The sequence below is a fragment of the Euprymna scolopes genome, chromosome 19 (genome assembly GCF_053919585.1).
Source record: "Euprymna scolopes isolate OS-2025 chromosome 19, ASM5391958v1, whole genome shotgun sequence".
In the NCBI taxonomy this organism is placed as follows: domain Eukaryota; kingdom Metazoa; phylum Mollusca; class Cephalopoda; order Sepiida; family Sepiolidae; genus Euprymna; species Euprymna scolopes.
The window spans coordinates 126750375-126769880 of record NC_136500.1 but is presented as its reverse complement, the minus strand read 5'-3'; positions in this window follow the sequence as shown (position 1 = coordinate 126769880).

The following is a 19506-nucleotide window of genomic DNA, read 5'->3' as shown; positions in this document are numbered from 1 at the left end:
AAACATTAAGATTTAACCAGAGTTATATAAGAGTGCTCAATAAGACATAGAGCAATACAGACATTTTATTTAGATTTTTACTTAATAATTACACTTTAAATAAGTGCTCAACACATGACAGAGCTGGTATTATAAAACGTTTATTTTATTACAAGAGATATAAATATTAAGATTTAACTAGAGTTATATAAGAGTGCTCAATAAGACATAGAGCAATCAAGATATTTTATTTAAATTTTTACTTAATAATTACACTTTAAATAAGTGCTCAACACATGACAGAGCTGGTATTATAAAACGTTTATTTTATTACAAGAGATATAAATATTAAGATTTAACTAGAGTTATATAAGAGTGCTCAATAAGACATAGAGCAATCAAGATATTTTATTTAAATTTTTACTTAATAAATACACTTTAAAAAGTGCTCAACACATGACAAAGCTGGTATTATAAAACGTTTATTTTATTATAAGAGATATAAACATTAAGATCAAACTAGTGTTATATAAGAGTGCTCAATAAGACATAGAGCAATAAAGACATTTTATTAAGATTTTTACTTAATAATTACATTTTAAATAAGTGCTCAACACTAGACAGAGCTGATATTATAAAACGTTTATTTTATTACAGGATAAATAAACATTAAGATTGAACCAGAGTTATATGAGTACTCAATTAGACATAGAGCAATACAGACATTTTATTTAGATATTTACTTTATAATTACACCTTAAATAGTGCTCAAAACTAGACAGAGCTGATATTATCAAACGTTTTTGTTATTGAAAGAAAATTATATGGCAATGCTTTATCATACATAGAGCAATATTGACATATTAGATTTTTCATTGAGAATCCATAACATTTTGAATAAAATTATTAAAATTTATATTATAATATGTCATATTCAAACAAGAATACAAAAAAGTGTGGTCGTCTAAATTGACGTATGCATTTCTTAACTTATTACCTTGCTCTACTGATGTATTGAGCACTCTACATATAAGTCATGTCATTTGAATTTCTATGTATATAGTTTAAATCTTAACAGTTTGCTCTAAGTCTTACCATCAAATTGCCATACATATTTCCAAAAATTTAACAACTATCTCTACTAATTCATTAATCATTGTATATATTTATCTTTCTGTCTCCTATTATATATCGATCTATCTATCTATAGAAGTAAAAATGTCTGTCTGTGTGTACATTTCCCTAAGCAATCACTCTGTCAATTTTAGTCTACATATTCAAAATTTGATATACAGAGTACTGAGATTTTGGAAAATCTATGCGATTGGTATTTGGACAGAAATTTGGCGATTAATGGGGTCAAAGTTCAATGATTTGGCCTTTGAGAACTCTACAAATCTCCTCCAACAATTATGGGTCTAAACACTTGAAATTTTTGATATAGTTTCCTTCGACATGGATCTAACTTAATATCTTGATTTGAGCTCAAAACAATAAATTTTAAGGGTTCATAATAGGGGTCAAATTATAAAAAATTAACCATTTTTTTGCCTTTTTTTTGGTTGGGGAGGGGGGCAGCATACACTGCCAAACGCCGGGAACCCATGCTAGTATATATATTTATATATATATATATATATATATATATATATATATATATATATATATATATATATATATTTCAATTAAAAAATAACTTCTAATAATTATCTGATCTATATACAAATTGTCTCCCTTGAATATATATATATAGATATATATATATATAATCAAGGGAGACAATTTGTATATAGATCACAATTATTAGAAGTTATTTTTTAATTTAAATATATATATATATATATATTTATTTCAATTAAAATATATATATATATATATATATGTATTCAAGGGAGACAATTTGTATATAGATCACATAATTATTAGAAGTTATTTTTCTAATGCTTAATTGAACTTTAATGCTTAGTTTTTCTATCAATTGTCTGACTTGGGTTATTTTTTTTTAATTGATACATGAAAAAAATCTATTTGCTATTCGAGACAAGAAATAAAAGAAATAAAGAAAATTCTTACCTGTTACTTCCCAGGTGTTATCTCCATATTTTCTCTTTTCTGCTTCTTGCTGAAACTAATGGCAATTTCATGTTTGTTTGTGTTCTTTGTTACATATATAATTTTTACTGTGATGATTTTTTTCTTTTAATTATTTAAAAACTTTTTTTTATTTATATAATGAAGAGAGACAACATAACTAATGGATTTTTTTTAATGATATATTTAACTTTCTGGCTATGATCAAACACCCATGTACTACTTTTTTTTTGTAGTTGCATAAGTTAGCTGATGAGAAGAAATACAAGCAGAACTGCATTCATTTAAATAAAGCTAATAGTTTAGAATTTGATTGTACTCAGATGTGCATGTACACAAAGAAAGAAACACTTACTTGAGGACTTCTGTAACTACAGGAAACATGTGGCACCTAGGATAGCTGATGCTGATGGAGTCAGTTGTTTTTTCCAATCCACATAATTCTCACAATAGCTGATAGTAGAATTTCATAATGATCAAGAGGAGTACCTGAAATTACAAAAATATACACACAGAAGGAAAGAAAAAGAATACTTACTCTATTTCTATGACAATGATTGCTGCCAAGACTTTGAGATGCTAATGTTGGAAGAAACAGATAGACATACATCATACAGAGTTTGATTGTACCCAGATGTGCTTGAACGCAAAGAAATACTTGATTCAAACTGCACAAGACATGTGGCAGACAGGAACGGTGATGCTGCTAGGTTTCGTTGCTTGTTCCAATCTATAAAAACGAGATGATATTTATAGTGTTGATAATCTACTGCTGTGTGAAAGCTGGAACAATGGAAACAGTTAAATTAAATTTTCAAATCACAAAGACTGAAATCGAAATAGAAAGAAGAAAGGGTGATACTATACTCATCTTCCTGTCGGTGAAGACCACTTGCTGGTGACTGTTCGTTCGCCATTAAACTGGAAAGTAAAAGAAAAAAAAAGAAAAAAAAAAACAGGTTCCGCCGGGGAAAGCTCTTGTCTGGGCAGCGAGGTGATGAACTCCCGAAAGGAGAGGCACTATATAAAAACAAGCTTTGCTGCGAACATCTCCTAAAAAGCGGTTTCTACTCAGAATAACAGGCGGAGCAGAAAACAGAGGTGTTCTCTCTACCCAACAGGATTCGTAAAGATACCACTAGTTTGTGTTCATAAGACGGCGATGATCGCTCACAAAACTGGCATTCCTACTATCATATCGGAGGACCGTCATATATAATTGCACTACCATTTCGTATCGGAGGACGGTCATATATAATTGCACTACCATTTCGTATCGGAGGACCGTCATATATAATTGCACTACCATTTCGTATCGGAGGACGGTCATATATAATTGCACTACCATACTGTTTCGCAGTTCGTAGACAGTAGGAATAATAAAAGCGGCCTTAAAGCGGCTTGTGAGCACACAATCTAGTCGAACTCTAGTCGTCCTTAGTCGAGTCGAGGCAAGCATGCATTACATAGTAACACGAGCACGTGTCGCCTGCTTAGAGGGTAGCCCCCTTCGGGAGATTCGAAAGCGCACCTCACAGCGGAAGAGCTTCGGAACCAATCGGACCGTACCCAGACTTGCAGCTATTTGTTAACTTGGAAGTGGAGTCAACACCCCGACACTGAGAAAAGAGCTTTCCAAAAGCTCAAAACCAGTTGCATGCAAAGTCGGGGAAACTGGGAGCAGGCTGGGGAGAGCACGGGGCCTTGCAGGGAGGCCCATTTTTCTCTTTCGTTCGGTTTACATCTTTCGGGTATTGTTCTCCTTTCAGCCTGCCCCCTTCACGCCTTTTTGCTCGCCACATGCAAGCGTATAAAAAGACGACCAGATGACGGACGCAACAAACTAATGCCGACATTTTCTGGATTTTTTTTTTTTTTTTTGCCAGAGCCCATTTAGCCGTGTAGCTGTTAAACTACAACGTTACACCCCCCTACCACGGTGAGGATAGGGTTGGACTTTAGGGGGGAAAATACACATCCAGAATTTAATCCAAGAACAGCACGGTTTATAAACTGCACAATTATCACTGTGATTCTACAGTTTATGGACCGCCCTTAAATAATATTATATGTATACTTTCAACTAACAAATTCAATAAAAAGACGTTAATTTAGATTTAAATTAAAAATATTTTATCCAACAACAGCACGGTCTATAAACTGCACAATTGTCACTGTGATTCTACAGTTTATTGACCGCCCTTAAATAATATTATATATATACTTTCACCTAACAAATTCAATAAAAAGACGTTAATTTAGATTTAAATTAAAAATATTTTATCCAACAACAGCACGGTCTATAAACGGCACAATTGTCACTGTGATTCTACAGTTTATGGACCGCCCTTAAATAATATTATATGTATACTTTCACCTAACAAATTCAATAAAAAGACGTTAATTTAAATTTAAATTAAACGTATTTTATCCAAGACCAGCACGGTTTATAAACTGCACAATTGTCACAGTAATTCTACAGTTTATTGACCGCCCTTAAATAATATTATATGCATGCTTTCACCTAACAAATTAAATAAAAAAAACGTTAATTTAGATTTAAATTAAAACTATTTTATCCAAGAACAGCACGGTCTATAAACTGCACAATTGTCACGGTAATTCTATAGTTTATTGACCGCCCTTAAATAATATTATATGTATACTTTCATCTAACAAATAAAATTAAAAGACCTTAATTTAGATTTAAATTAAAAATATTTTATCCAAGAACATCACGGTTTATAAACTGCACAAGTGTCACGGTAATTCTACAGTTTATTGACCGCCCTTAAATAATATTATATGTATACTTTCATCTAACAAATAAAATTAAAAGACGTTAATTTAGATTTAAATTAAAACTATTTTATCCAAGAACAGCACGGTCTATAAACTGCACAATTGTCACGGTAATTTTTATTGGCTGGGTTTCTAACAGTATTTTATATAATAAAATATAAAATTAAATATAAAAAGACGTTAATCGTTTAAACTACACAAGTGTCGAAATTTGAAAAGAAATTGACGTGTTTATGAACTGTGCGCATAGTAACAACGTTCATTTGAACACTTGTGCAGTTTACACACCTTAAATAAATGCGTCGTCTACTTGTCTACTTTGAAATGAGGAAAATATAAATACCTTATATTTGTTTGACATCAGAGAAATAGGCAGAAATAAAAGCAGCGGCAGGGCGGCGGCTTAGCTGGGTCTTTTGGCTGGTCATGTATTCTTCTGGAACATCTCTCGCTGCCAGGGTCAAACTGAATTTACAGCCCGTTTTGGGGCTCTTTTATATTTCACCATCGGCGTGAAAACCGTTAACTTTTTCCGGGAAAAATCCAACATTTCCCAGTCGACGTTACAAACTTTTTACCTTTTATGGAGTTTTTGTTACGTAGCTGCCTTTTCATTGGTTGATTTAAACTTGTTTAGTTTGAAGAGTGAATGTAGACGTGTGTGCGTCTGTGTATGTGTGTGTTAATGCAAGTGTGTGTGTATGTGGGTGTGTGCGTCGTTGGCGTTGCAGCATGTGGAGGAGAGAGTAGACACATTCTCTGTCTCTTTCGGTCTCACCCCCCCCCTTTTCCCTCTCTCTCTGTCTATATATAAGGACACGGAGAAGCGCACGCGAGACCGAGAGAGAGAGAGAGAGAGAGAGAGAGAGAGAGAGAGGAAGAAAGAAAGAGAGAGAAAGAAAGAGAGAGAGAGGTTAGCACCCGAAACTTTGAAAAGTTATAAAAAATTAAAAAATAATATATATATAAATATATATATATATATATATATATATATATATATATATATATATATATATATATATATATATATATATATATATATTATAAGAAGAAATTTAGTGGGAATCTACAGCCACGTGGAAAGAAATAGTTCTATCCATACATTTTGGAGAAAATCAAACTGTGGTATCTGTTTTTTTTCTTTAATTAAAACTTAAAATACGGTAGCATAAATGCATAATTACTAATTATTTCTTTCTGGCTTAAGATAAAACGTAGTAACTATTCTTTTTTCTGTATTTTTATAAAAATTATTACATTTTATTTATTAGATAGTTGTTTTATCAAATTGAAATCCATGTTATTAGGTTGAAATGGGCGCTTCTACACTATTGGGACGAGATTTCGGAAATCTAAAATGCGTGTTAATGCGACAGTTGATATTGAATTCGAAAGTGATTTTGAAGCCTTTAAACTGTCATTAATTAATTTCTGGCTTGATGGGCCATCTATTTTTCTTCTCACGTGCGTTCGACATGAGTGGATTGAAAATGATGACGATGCAGTTAAGCAGTCCCGCCTTTTTGTGACTCTTACATACTTGGAGTCTCGATAATCGGTCAAAAATAGCCAATAAAACAAAATTCTGTTAGAAACGTATTCTATAAAAGTTATCGTGACATTTATCAGGTGATTTTCTAACCGTATTTTGCTTGACTTTCGAGTTTTCAGCTATGATCGAGCACACCATATGACTGTCAGGCGTTTTTTTTTTCTTGTTCCAACTTAAGACTCGACACTAATTTTATTACAAAGTAAATAAACTGTTGAAATCAGATGACACAACAAAAAACTTAACTAGGTAGGTAGAAGAGTAATTTACCTTTGCTAACATTTATTTGTTATATATTTCTTTGATGGCCACGTTTTCGTTTTGTTGTCTTTAACTGCTGCGAAATATTCGCCGTGGAATTTCCGCGGGTCCCCTTAGTTAAAACGAATTATTTTAAAGGGTCAGAGAAACAGACGTGCTGTTGGCGCCGTCGGCGGCGGCGGTGGGGATGACATCCTTTACTGTTTCCATTCGCACGTCGTCATCGTTCCTGCTTTATGTCTTTCGTTGACGAGCACAAAGGAGCCATAATGATTTGAAGCTTTAATGTTTTTTTTTTATTTTCATGTGAAGAAAACCCAACTTTCCAAAAAGGAGTATTTTGAATTGGAATGAAAATAAAAACGATTTCTCCTCCGCCTCTTTTTTTTTATATACTGCGATAGAATAAAACAGATACTACACTTTGAATTATTTGCCAATAATTAAAAAAATATATTTTCGTTAACAGATACAACACATTGATCGTTTTTTATTTGATTTTATGTTTCTTATTTTTATTTATTTTTTATTTATCTTATTTTTATTTAACATTTGATGTTTTGGGTTTGTATTACTGTACACATAGATTCGAAAAAGTTGTCAAAAACAAAAACAAATATATAACAAATAAATGTTATCAAAGGCAAGATAAGTTACTTTTTTACCAAACTGGATATAATTTTCGTGTTTTTATTCAATTAAACATGTTTATTCAGCTCGAAAAGCATACAGTGTTTACCGATGTATTGGAAAATTCAAAATGGCGGCCAACTCTCTCTTTAACACGGTAAGTTCGGGAAAAAGTGTTATAAATAGTAAACTAGGCAAAATACTATTAAAAAAACACCGAATATATGTCAAGTTATGTCACGGTAACATATATCGAGCGAATTTCTAACAGTATTTTGTCGAGTTTATTATTTATTACACCTTTTTCCGAACTTACCGTGTTAAAGAGAGAGTCGGCCGCTATGTTGAATTTTCCAATACAGTTTGGTAGAACAGTAATTTATCTTGCCTTTGATAACATTTATTTGTTATATATTTGTTTTTTGACAACTTTTTCGAATCTATGTGTACAGTAATACAAACCCGATGTTTTTTATTAAATCGTTAGGTTAAAGTACGGAATAGTTACAAAACGCCCTCCTCTCCCCATTTTAAGAACGACTTCCGGAATACCCCCTCCAATCTCTCCATGTTAAGAACGGCTTTCTTGGGAGTGTTTTTTTTTAGAAAGCCGTTCTTATCATGGAGAGATTGGAGGTGTTAATACTACGCTGGGGCAGCTTGTAAAATAAAAAATATCAAAGAAAACTTCTGCGATATTTTGGGGTAAAATGTTCAAGTTAAATTCAATTTTATCCTATCTTTTGCTTATTAAATTATTGGGTGAAAGTACAGAATAGTTAACATGCTCCTCTATACATTAAGAATGGCTTTCTTAACTTTTAAGGAAATGATTTCTTAAAATATTACAATTTAATAACGAAAAAAAAAGTTTATTTTTACGACCTAACCCAGCGTAGCATAAACACCCCAACCACCGAAAAGTCTTAGTAAAGAGAGAGGCAGGTGGGGTGGGGGGGTGAAGGGCAGGAGAATTGGCACGTGTCAAACGAAGTTGAAATAAATCCATTTCGTTAACAAACTTTCAAATTCGATTGACACTTATGACACCCACCTCTCCCACCTCATGACAGCTTTTAACGGAAAGTTGATTTGTGTTTGAGTATTTGTGTGTACGTGTATGTTCGTGTATGTGTGTGTTTATGCGAGTGTGTGTGTGTGTTTATGAAAGTGCGTATGTATGTGTGTGTGTTTTCTGTATGTGTGTTTTATGCGAGTGTGTTAGAGTGTGTGCTTCTGTCTCTGTTTATGCTCCTGCCCCTCTTTGATTTGGAAGCACATATTCTCTCTCTCTCTCTCTCTCTCTCTCTCTCTCTAAGTATTTATATATATATATAAATATATATATATATATGTATATATATATATATATATATATATATATATATATATATATATATATATATATATATATATATATATATATATATAAGTATATATACACACACTTAGTGGCAGGGGCACGGAGGAGCCAAAGAGATTTAGCTTGTTCACATAATGTTGATGCATTAGAAACATGTTTTGTTTTTTTAAGTTTTGCATGAATAATACTTAATGGATTTTAAATAGAAATGATTCATTCGTTTATTAATAATTAATAAAAGCAAAATAAAACTATTTTACTATTTTTTCACCTGGTCACGACCTTTTTACTATTTTTTTCTCTGGTCGCTATCTTTAAATATTACCCCGTATCCAACTAAGTACCGACTTTTCCATACGATAGCAAGTCTGCGTAACGTAAACACTATTAGAGTAGAAGGATTTCCGACCTTTAGGGACCTCAGCAGTGACCCAGTGTGATTTTGCCATTGTACGTCGAGGTGGTATAAGTGCTATGGGTTCATCAGAGCACATCCCATTAAAGTACTTGTAAACAAAGATGCAACACCGAGGCGATGGGACAGACTTTGGAGATTGACCTATAGCATGGGGAGATTAGATACTCTTTTTGTTTTTGTTTTTGTTTTTGTGCTCAACGATAAAAACCGACTTCTTCATTTGTGTTTGCTTCTCATTTTCGCTTTTTCTCTGATAAGTGTTTCGCTTATGTGAAAAAGAAAACATGTTCGAACGTTTGCTGACATTTATTGGATGTGTTGCTTCCAGTATTTTGCTTATTTTTCGAGTTTGGAGTGATTATCGAGTCTCACAAGATGTCTGTAAAATGTCAGACACTGCTTTATTGTTCTAACTTAAAACTGTGCGCTACTTTTGTTTGTGTTAAATAAACGTTTTAAAATAAGTTAAAACAACAAAAATGTGATCTTGGTAGGTAGAAGAGTAACTTATCTTGCCTTTGGTAACATTAATTTTCTTATATATTTATTTGTTCACTACTTTTTCGTTTTGTTCTTATTGAATGCGAAATATTCGCCGTGGAATTTCCACGGGTCACGATTATTTCGTTTTATTAATCTTAAGTTTCATAGAATAATAAGTTTTGAGACAACTTTGTCGAGCCATTTTTAATCGATTTCATTTAACTTCTGTTTGACCCCGGCACGTGCAGTGCAGAGAACACGATCCTTTCTCTCCTTCCCCCACTCTCTCTCTCTTCTTTAGCTTGGTGAAAAGCGATGCTTATGTGTGCGTTCGTGCGTGTGTGTGTGTGTGCGTGTGTGTATGTATGTACGTGCGTGCGTATGAGTGTTGTCGGTTTCAACAAAATTTAAAAAAATAAAAACTTTTTTCCCGACCGGCCGGATTAGGGTTGTGAGGTGTGGTTAGAGTTTATGAAAATAAATGTTAGCAATTAAAACTTTTTAAAACCAAGTTAGAAAAAAGAAAACCATTTACTTCCCCACCAAATTATCGTATTATTGGAGGCCCTGAGTCTTCTTTTTTTTTTTTAGGCGATGTAATAAACCATATTTTTGAGTAGGTTGCCTCCTCTCTTTATTTTGGTTTGTATATTTTTCATGTTGCAAACATCCTCTCGGGAGATCTTTTTAGGATTCTAAAGACTTTTTTTTTTTTTACACTTTTTAAATGTAAAAAAATGTAAACAGGTAGTTTACGATTTGAAAGGCATCGTTAAAATGATATTTTTCGCTAGTTCTTTCAACTTTATATTTTTATTTCGTCGTCTTCAAGTCCAATGTAAACAAGTTCTTGATGAGCCGTTCCTCTTAAGTAATCCAATTTACCAAATCTACACTTCTAGCGACAACTATGATATTGTCCCATTGACTACTGTACACACTTTAACCCTTATCCTCGAGTGGCCTCTGGGGCTTGATAAGTAGTGATTCCTTTACAAAATAAAAAAAATATTTCAATACTATGATGGTGAATCTATAGTCAGTATGTGCTCATTTTCCTTGCGATATTCGTTTTCAGCATACCTGAACAAACTGAGGGTTTGCACCTTTCATATGCCGCCTGTTCAAACATGGTTACCAGGGATTTACATTTCAAAATACACGCATTAATAAACGAGCTCCAAAACTAGTAGTATTTCCGTCTCTGCTAATTTTCCTTGCGATATTCGTTTTCAGCATACCTGATCAAACTGAGGGTTGGCCCCTTTCATATGCCGCCTGTTCAAACATGGTCGCCAGTGATTTACATTTCAAAATACACGCATTAATAAAACTAGCCCAAAATCTATTTGTCTCTGTTAATTTTCCTTGCGATATTTGTTTTCAGCATACCTGAACAAACTGAGGGTTTTCACCTTTCATATGCCGCCTGTTCAAACATGGTAACCAGGGATTTACATTTCAAAATACACGCATTAAAAAACGAGCTCCAAAACTAGTAGTATTTCCGTCTCTGCTAATTTTCCTTGCGATATTCGTTTTCAGCATACCTGATCAAACTGAGGGTTGGCCACTTTCATATGCCGCCTGTTCAAACATGGTCGCCAGTGATTTACATTTCGAAATACACTCATTAATAAAACTAGCCCAAAATCTATTTGTCTCTGCTAATTTTCCTTGCGATATTTGTTTTCAGCATACCTGAACAAACTGAGGGTTTGCACCTTTCATATGCCGCCTGTTCAAACATGGTTACCAGGGATTTACATTTCAAAATACACGCATTAAAAAACGAGCTCAAAAACTAGTAGTATTTCCGTCTCTGCTAATTTTCCTTGCGATATTCGTTTTCAGCATACCTGATAAAACTGAGGGTTGGCCCCTTTCATATGCCGCCTGTTCAAACATGGTCGCCAGTGATTTACATTTCAAAATACACGCATTACTATCTCGAAAACTATTCGTCTGTCTGTGCTAATTTTCCTTGCGATATTCGTTTTCAGCATACCTGAACAAACTGAGGGTTGGCCCCTTTCATATGCTGCCTGTACAAACATGGTCGCCAGTGATTTACATTTCACAATACACGCATTAATAAAACTATCTCCAAAACTATTTATCTCTGCTAATTTTCCTTGCGATATTCGTTTTCAGCATACCTGAACAAACTGAGGGTTGGCCCCTTTCATACACCGCCTGGTTAAACTGTTCAAACATGGTCGCCAGTGATTTACATTTCGCAATACACGGATTAATAAAACTAGCTCCAAGACTATTTTTCTCTGCTAATTTTCCTTGCGATATTCGTTTTCAGCATACCTGAACAAACTGAACGGTTCGAGTTTTCCGGGTACGATTTTTCCAGAGACGAGTTTTCCCGGGACAAGTTTTCCGGGCACTGGTATAAGTGCTATGGGTTCATCAGAGCACATCCCATTAAAGTACTTGTAAACAGGGATGCAACTGCAACACTGAGGCGATGGGACAGACGTTGGTGATTGACCTATAGCACGCACGGGGCCTATTAGATTAGATACTCTTTTTTTTGTTGTTTTTGTGCTCAACGATAAAAACCGATTCTTCATTTGTGTTTGCTTCTCATTTTCGCTTTTGCTCTGATAAGTGTTTCGCTAATGTGAAAAAGAAAACATGTTCGAACGTTTGCTGACATTTATTGGATGTGTTCCTACGAGTATTTTGCTTAATTTTCGAGTTTCGAGCGATTATCGAGTCTCACAAGATGTCTGTAAAATGTCAGACACTTCTTTATTGTTCTAACTTAAAACCGTGCGCTACGTTTGTTTGTGTTAAATAAACGTTTTAAAATAAGTTAAAACAACAAAAATGTGATCTAGGTAGGTAGAAGAGTAACTTATCTTGCCTTTGGTAACATTCATTTTCTTATATATTTATTTGTTCACTACTTTTTCGTTTTGTCTCTTGAATGCGAAATATTCGCCGTGGAATTTCCACGGGTCACGATTATTTCGTTTTATTAATCTTAAGTGTCATAGAATAAAAAGTTCTGACACAACTTTGTCGAGCGATTTATAATCGATTTCATTTAACTTCTGTTTGACCCCGGCACGTACGATCCTTTCTCTCCTTCCCCCACTCTCTCTCTCTCTTCTTTAGCTTGGTGACAAGCGATATGCTTATGTGTGCGTGCGTGTGTGTGTTGTCGTATTCACCAAAATTTAAAAAAATAAAAACGTTTTTCCCCGACCGGCCGGATTAGGGTTGTGAGGTGTGGTTAGAGTTCATGAAAATAAATGTTAGCAATAAAAACTTTTTCAAACCAAGTTAGAAAAAAGAAAACAATTTACTTCCCCACGGAGCCCCCGATTCTTCTTCTTTTTTTAGGCGATGTAATAAACCATATTTTTGAGCAGGGTTGCCTCCTCTCTATATTTTGGTTTGTATATTTTTCATGTTGCAAAAATGCTCCCGGGAGATCTTTTTAGGATTCTAAAGGTTTGCTTTTTTTTACACTTTTTATTATCTTCGAAAAATGTAAAAAAAAATGTAAGCAGGCAGTTTACGATTTGAAATGCATCGTTAAAATGATATTTTTCGCTAGTTCTTTCAACTTTATATTTTTATTTCGTCGTCTTCAAGTCCAATGTAAACAAGTTCTTGATGAGCCGCCCCTTATAAATAATCCAATTTACCAAATGTACACTTCTAACGATTACTATGATATTGTCCATTGACTACTGTACACACTTTAACCCTTATCCTCGAGTGGCCTCTGGGGCTTGATAAGTAGTGATTCCTTTATAAAATAAAAAAATATTTCAATACTTTGATGGTGAGTCTATAGTCAGTCTGTGCTGATTTTCCTTGCGATATTCGTTTTCAGCATACCTGAACAAACTGAGGGTTGGCCCCTTTCACATGCCGCCTGTTAAAACTGTTCACACATGGTCGCCAGTGATTTACATTTCAAAATACACGCATTAATAAAACTAGCTCCAAAACTAGTAGTCGGTCATTCTCTGCTAATTTTCCTTGCGATATTCGTTTTCAGCATACCTGAACAACTTGATGGTTGGCCCCTTTCATATGCCGCCTCTTCTGACATGGTCGCCAGTGATTTACATTTCAAAATACACGCATTACTATCTCGAAAACTATTCGTCTGTCTGTGCTAATTTTCCTTGCGATATTCGTTTTCAGCATACCTGAACAAACTGAGGGTTGGCCCCTTTCATATGCTGCCTGTTCAAACATGGTCGCCGTGATTTACATTTCAAAATACACGCATTAATACAACTAGCTCCAAAACTATTTATCTCTGCTAATTTTCCTTGCGATATTCGTTTTCAGCATACCTGAACAAACTGAGGGTTGGCCCCTTTCATACACCGCCTGGTTAAACTGTTCAAACATGGTCGCCAGTGATTTACATTTCGCAATACACGCATTAATAAAACTAGCTCCAAGACTATTTTTCTCTGCTAATTTTCCTTGCGATATTCGTTTTCAGCATACCTGAACAAACTGAACGGTTCGAGTTTTCCGGGTACGATTTTTCCAGAGACGAGTTTTCCCGGGACAAGTTTTCCGGGCACTGGTATAAGTGCTATGGGTTCATCAGAGCACATCCCATTAAAGTACTTGTAAACAGGGATGCAACTGCAACACTGAGGCGATGGGACAGACGTTGGAGATTGACCTATAGCACGCACGGGGCCTATTAGATTAGATACTCTTTTTTTTTGTTGTTTTTGTGCTCAACGATAAAAACCGACTTCTTCATTTGTGTTTGCTTCTCATTTTCGCTTTTGCTCTGATAAGAGTTTCGCTAATGTGAAAAAGAAAACATGTTCGAACGTTTGCTGACATTTATTGGATGTGTTCCTACTAGTATTTTGCTTAATTTTCGAGTTTGGAGCGATTATCGAGTCTCACAAGATGTCTGTAAAATGTCAGACACTTCTTTATTGTTCTAACTTAAAACCGTGCGCTACTTTTGTTTGTGTTAAATAAACGTTTTAAAATAAGTTAAAACAACAAAAATGTGATCTAGGTAGGTAGAAGAGTAACTTATCTTGCCTTTGGTAACATTCATTTTCTTATATATTTATTTGTTCACTACTTTTTCGTTTTGTTCTCTTGAATGCGAAATATTCGCCGTGGAATTTCCACGGGTCACGATTATTTCGTTTTATTAATCTTTAGTTTCATAGAATAAAAAGTTCAGACACAACTTTGTCGAGAGATTTATAATCGATTTCATTTAACTTCTGTTTGACCCCGGCACGTACGATCCTTTCTCTCCTTCCCCCACTCTCTCTCTCTCTTCTTTAGCTTGGTGACAAACGATATGCTTATGTGTGCGTGCGTGTGTGCGTGTGTGTATGTGTGTACATGCGTTCGTATGTGTGTTGTCGTATTCACCAAAATTTAAAAAAATAAAAACGTTTTTCCCCGACCGGCCGGATTAGGGTTGTGAGGTGTGGTTAGAGTTCATGAAAATAAATGTTAGCAATAAAAACTTTTTCAAACCAAGTTAGAAAAAAGAAAACAATTTACTTCCCCACGGAGCCCCCCGATTCTTCTTCTTTTTTTAGGCGATGTAATAAACCATATTTTTGAGCAGGGTTGCCTCCTCTCTTTATTTTGGTTTGTATATTTTTCATGATGCAAAAATGCTCCCGGGAGATCTTTTTAGGATTCTAAAGGTTTGCTTTTTTTTTTTACACTTTTTATTATCTTCGAAAAATGTAAAAAAAAATGTAAGCAGGCAGTTTACGATTTGAAATGCATCGTTAAAATGATATTTTTCGCTAGTTCTTTCAACTTTATATTTTTATTTCGTCGTCTTCAAGTCCAATGTAAACAAGTTCTTGATGAGCCGTTCCTCTTAAATAATCCAATTTACCAAATGTACACTTCTAACGATTACTATGATATTGTCCATTGACTACTGTACACACTTTAACCCTTATCCTCGAGTGGCCTCTGGGGCTTGATAAGTAGTGATTCCTTTATAAAATAAAAAAAAATATTTCAATACTTTGATGGTGAGTCTATAGTCAGTATGTGCTCATTTTCCTTGCGATATTCGTTTTCAGCATACCTGAACAAACTGAGGGTTGGCCCCTTTCATATGCCGCCTGTTAAAACTGTTCACACATAGTCGCCAGTGATTTACATTTCAAAATATACGCATTAATAAAACTAGCTCCAAAACTAGTAGTCGGTCATTCTCTGCTAATTTTCTTTGCGATAGTCGTTTTCAGCATACCTGAACAACTTGTTGGTTGGCCCCTTTCATATGCCGCCTGTTCTGACATGGTCGCCAGTGATTTACATTTCAAAATACACGCATTACTATCTCGAAAACTATTCGTCTGTCTGTGCTAATTTTCCTTGCGATATTCGTTTTCAGCATACCTGAACAAACTGAGGGTTGGCCCCTTTCATATGCCGCCTGTTCAAACATGGTCGCCAGTGATTTACATTTCACAATACACGCATTAATAAAACTAGCTCCAAAACTATTTGTCTCTGCTAATTTTCCTTGCAATATTCGTTTTCAGCATACCTGAACAAACTGCGGGTTGGCCCCTTTCATATGCCGCCTGTTCAAACATGGTCGCCAGTGATTTACATTTTAAAATACACGCATTAATCAAACTAGCTCCAAAACTATTTGTCTCTGGTAATTTTCCTAGCGATATTCGTTTTCAGCATACCTGAACAAACTGCGGGTTGGCCTCTTTCATATACTGCCTGTTCCAACATGGTCGCCAGTGATGTACATTTCAAAATACACGCATTAATAAAACTAGCTCCAAAACTATTTGTCTCTGCTAATTTTCCTTGCGATATTCGTTTTCAGCATACCTGAACAAACTGCGGGTTGGCCCCTTTCATATGCCGCCTGTTCAAACATGGTCGCCAGTGATTTACATTTTAAAATACACGCATTAATAAAACTAGCTCCAAAACTATTTGTCTCTGCTAATTTTCCTTGCGATATTCGTTTTCAGCATACCTGAACAAACTGCGGGTTGGCCTCTTTCATATACTGCCTGTTCCAACATGGTCGCCAGTGATGTACATTTCAAAATACACGCATTAATAAAACTAGCTCCAAAACTATTTGTCTCTGCTAATTTTCCTTGCGATATTCGTTTTCAGCATACCTGAACAAACTGCGGGTTGGCCCCTTTCATATGCCGCCTGTTCAAACATGGTCGCCAGTGATTTACATTTTAAAATACACGCATTAATAAAACTAGCTCCAAAACTATTTGTCTCTGCTAATTTTCCTTGCGATATTCGTTTTCAGCATACCTGAACAAACTGCGGGTTGGCCTCTTTCATATACTGCCTGTTCCAACATGGTCGCCAGTGATGTACATTTCAAAATACACGCATTAATAAAACTAGCTCCAAAACTATTTGTCTCTGCTAATTTTCCTTGCGATATTCGTTTTCAGCATACCTGAACAAACTGCGGGTTGGCCCCTTTCATATGCCGCCTGTTCAAACATGGTCGCCAGTGATTTACATTTTAAAATACACGCATTAATAAAACTAGCTCCAAAACTATTTGTCTCTGCTAATTTTCCTTGCGATATTCGTTTTCAGCATACCTGAACAAACTGCGGGTTGGCCTCTTTCATATACTGCCTGTTCCAACATGGTCGCCAGTGATGTACATTTCAAAATACACGCATTAATAAAACTAGCTCCAAAACTATTTGTCTCTGCTAATTTTCCTTGCGATATTCGTTTTCAGCATACCTGAACAAACTGCGGGTTGGCCCCTTTCATATGCCGCCTGTTCAAACATGGTCGCCGGTGATTTACATTTCACAATACACGCATTAATAAAACTAGCTCCAAAACTATTTGTCTCTGCTAATTTTCCTTGCAATATTCGTTTTCAGCATACCTGAACAAACTGCGGGTTGGCCACTTTCATATGCCGCCTGTTCAAACATGGTCGCCAGTGATTTACATTTCAAAATACACGCATTAATAAAACTAGCTCCAAAACTATTTGTCTCTGCTAATTTTCCTTGCGATATTCGTTTTCAGCATACCTGAACAAACTGCGGGTTGGCCCCTTTCATATGCCGCCTGTTCAAACATGGTCGCCAGTGATTTACATTTCAAAATACACGCATTAATAAAACTAGCTCCAAAACTATTTGTCTCTGCTAATTTTCCTTGCGATATTCGTTTTCAGCATACCTGAACAAACTGCGGGTTGGCCCCTTTATATGCCGCCTGTTCAAACATGGTCGCCAGTGATTTACATTTCACAATACACGCATTAATAAAACTATCTCCAAAACTATTTGTCTCTGCTAATTTTCCTTGCGATATTCGTTTTCAGCATACCTGAACAAACTGAACAGTACGAGTTTTCCGGGTACGGTTATTCCGGAGACGAGTGTTCCCGGGACAAGTTTTCCGGGCACTGGTATAAGTGCTATGGATTCATCAGAGCTCATCCCATTAAAGTACTTGTAAACAGGGATACAACACTGAGGCGATGGGACAGACTTTGGAGATTGACCTATAGCACGGGGCCTATTAGATTAGATACTTTTTTTGTTGTTTTTGTGCTCAACGATAAAAACCGACTTCTTCATTTGTGTTTGCTTCTCATTTTCGCTTTTGCTCTGATAAGTGTTTCGCTAATGTGAAAAAGAAAACATGTTCGAACGTTTGCTGACATTTATTGGATGTGTTGCTACCAGTATTTTGCTTAATTTTCGAGTTTCGAGCGATTATCGAGTCTCACAAGATGTCTGTAAAATATCAGACACTTATTTATTGTTCTAACTTAAAACTGTGCGCTACTTTTGTTTGTGTTAAATAAACGTTTTAAAATAAGTTAAAACAACAAAAATGTGATCTAGGTTGGTAGAAGGGTAACTTATCTTGCCTTTGGTAACATTCATTTTCTTATATATTTATTTGTTCACTACTTTTTCGTTTTGTCTCTTGAATGCGAAATATTCGCCGTGGAATTTCCACGGGTCACGATTATTTCGTTTTATTAATCTTAAGTGTCATAGAATAAAAAGTTCTGACACAACTTTGTCGAGCGATTTATAATCGATTTCATTTAACTTCTGTTTGACGACGGCACGTACGATCCTTTCTCTCCTTCCCCCACTCTCTCTCTCTCTTCTTTAGCTTGGTGACAAGCGATATGCTTATGTGTGCGTGCGTGTGTGTGTTGTCGTATTCACCAAAATTTAAAAAAATAAAAACGTTTTTCCCCGACCGGCCGGATTAGGGTTGTGAGGTGTGGTTAGAGTTCATGAAAATAAATGTTAGCAATAAAAACTTTTTCAAACCAAGTTAGAAAAAAGAAAACAATTTACTTCCCCACGGAGCCCCCGATTCTTCTTCTTTTTTTAGGCGATGTAATAAACCATATTTTTGAGCAGGGTTGCCTCCTCTCTATATTTTGGTTTGTATATTTTTCATGTTGCAAAAATGCTCCCGGGAGATCTTTTTAGGATTCTAAAGGTTTGCTTTTTTTTACACTTTTTATTATCTTCGAAAAATGTAAAAAAAAATGTAAGCAGGCAGTTTACGATTTGAAATGCATCGTTAAAATGATATTTTTCGCTAGTTCTTTCAACTTTATATTTTTATTTCGTCGTCTTCAAGTCCAATGTAAACAAGTTCTTGATGAGCCGCCCCTTATAAATAATCCAATTTACCAAATGTACACTTCTAACGATTACTATGATATTGTCCATTGACTACTGTACACACTTTAACCCTTATCCTCGAGTGGCCTCTGGGGCTTGATAAGTAGTGATTCCTTTATAAAATAAAAAAATATTTCAATACTTTGATGGTGAGTCTATAGTCAGTCTGTGCTGATTTTCCTTGCGATATTCGTTTTCAGCATACCTGAACAAACTGAGGGTTGGCCCC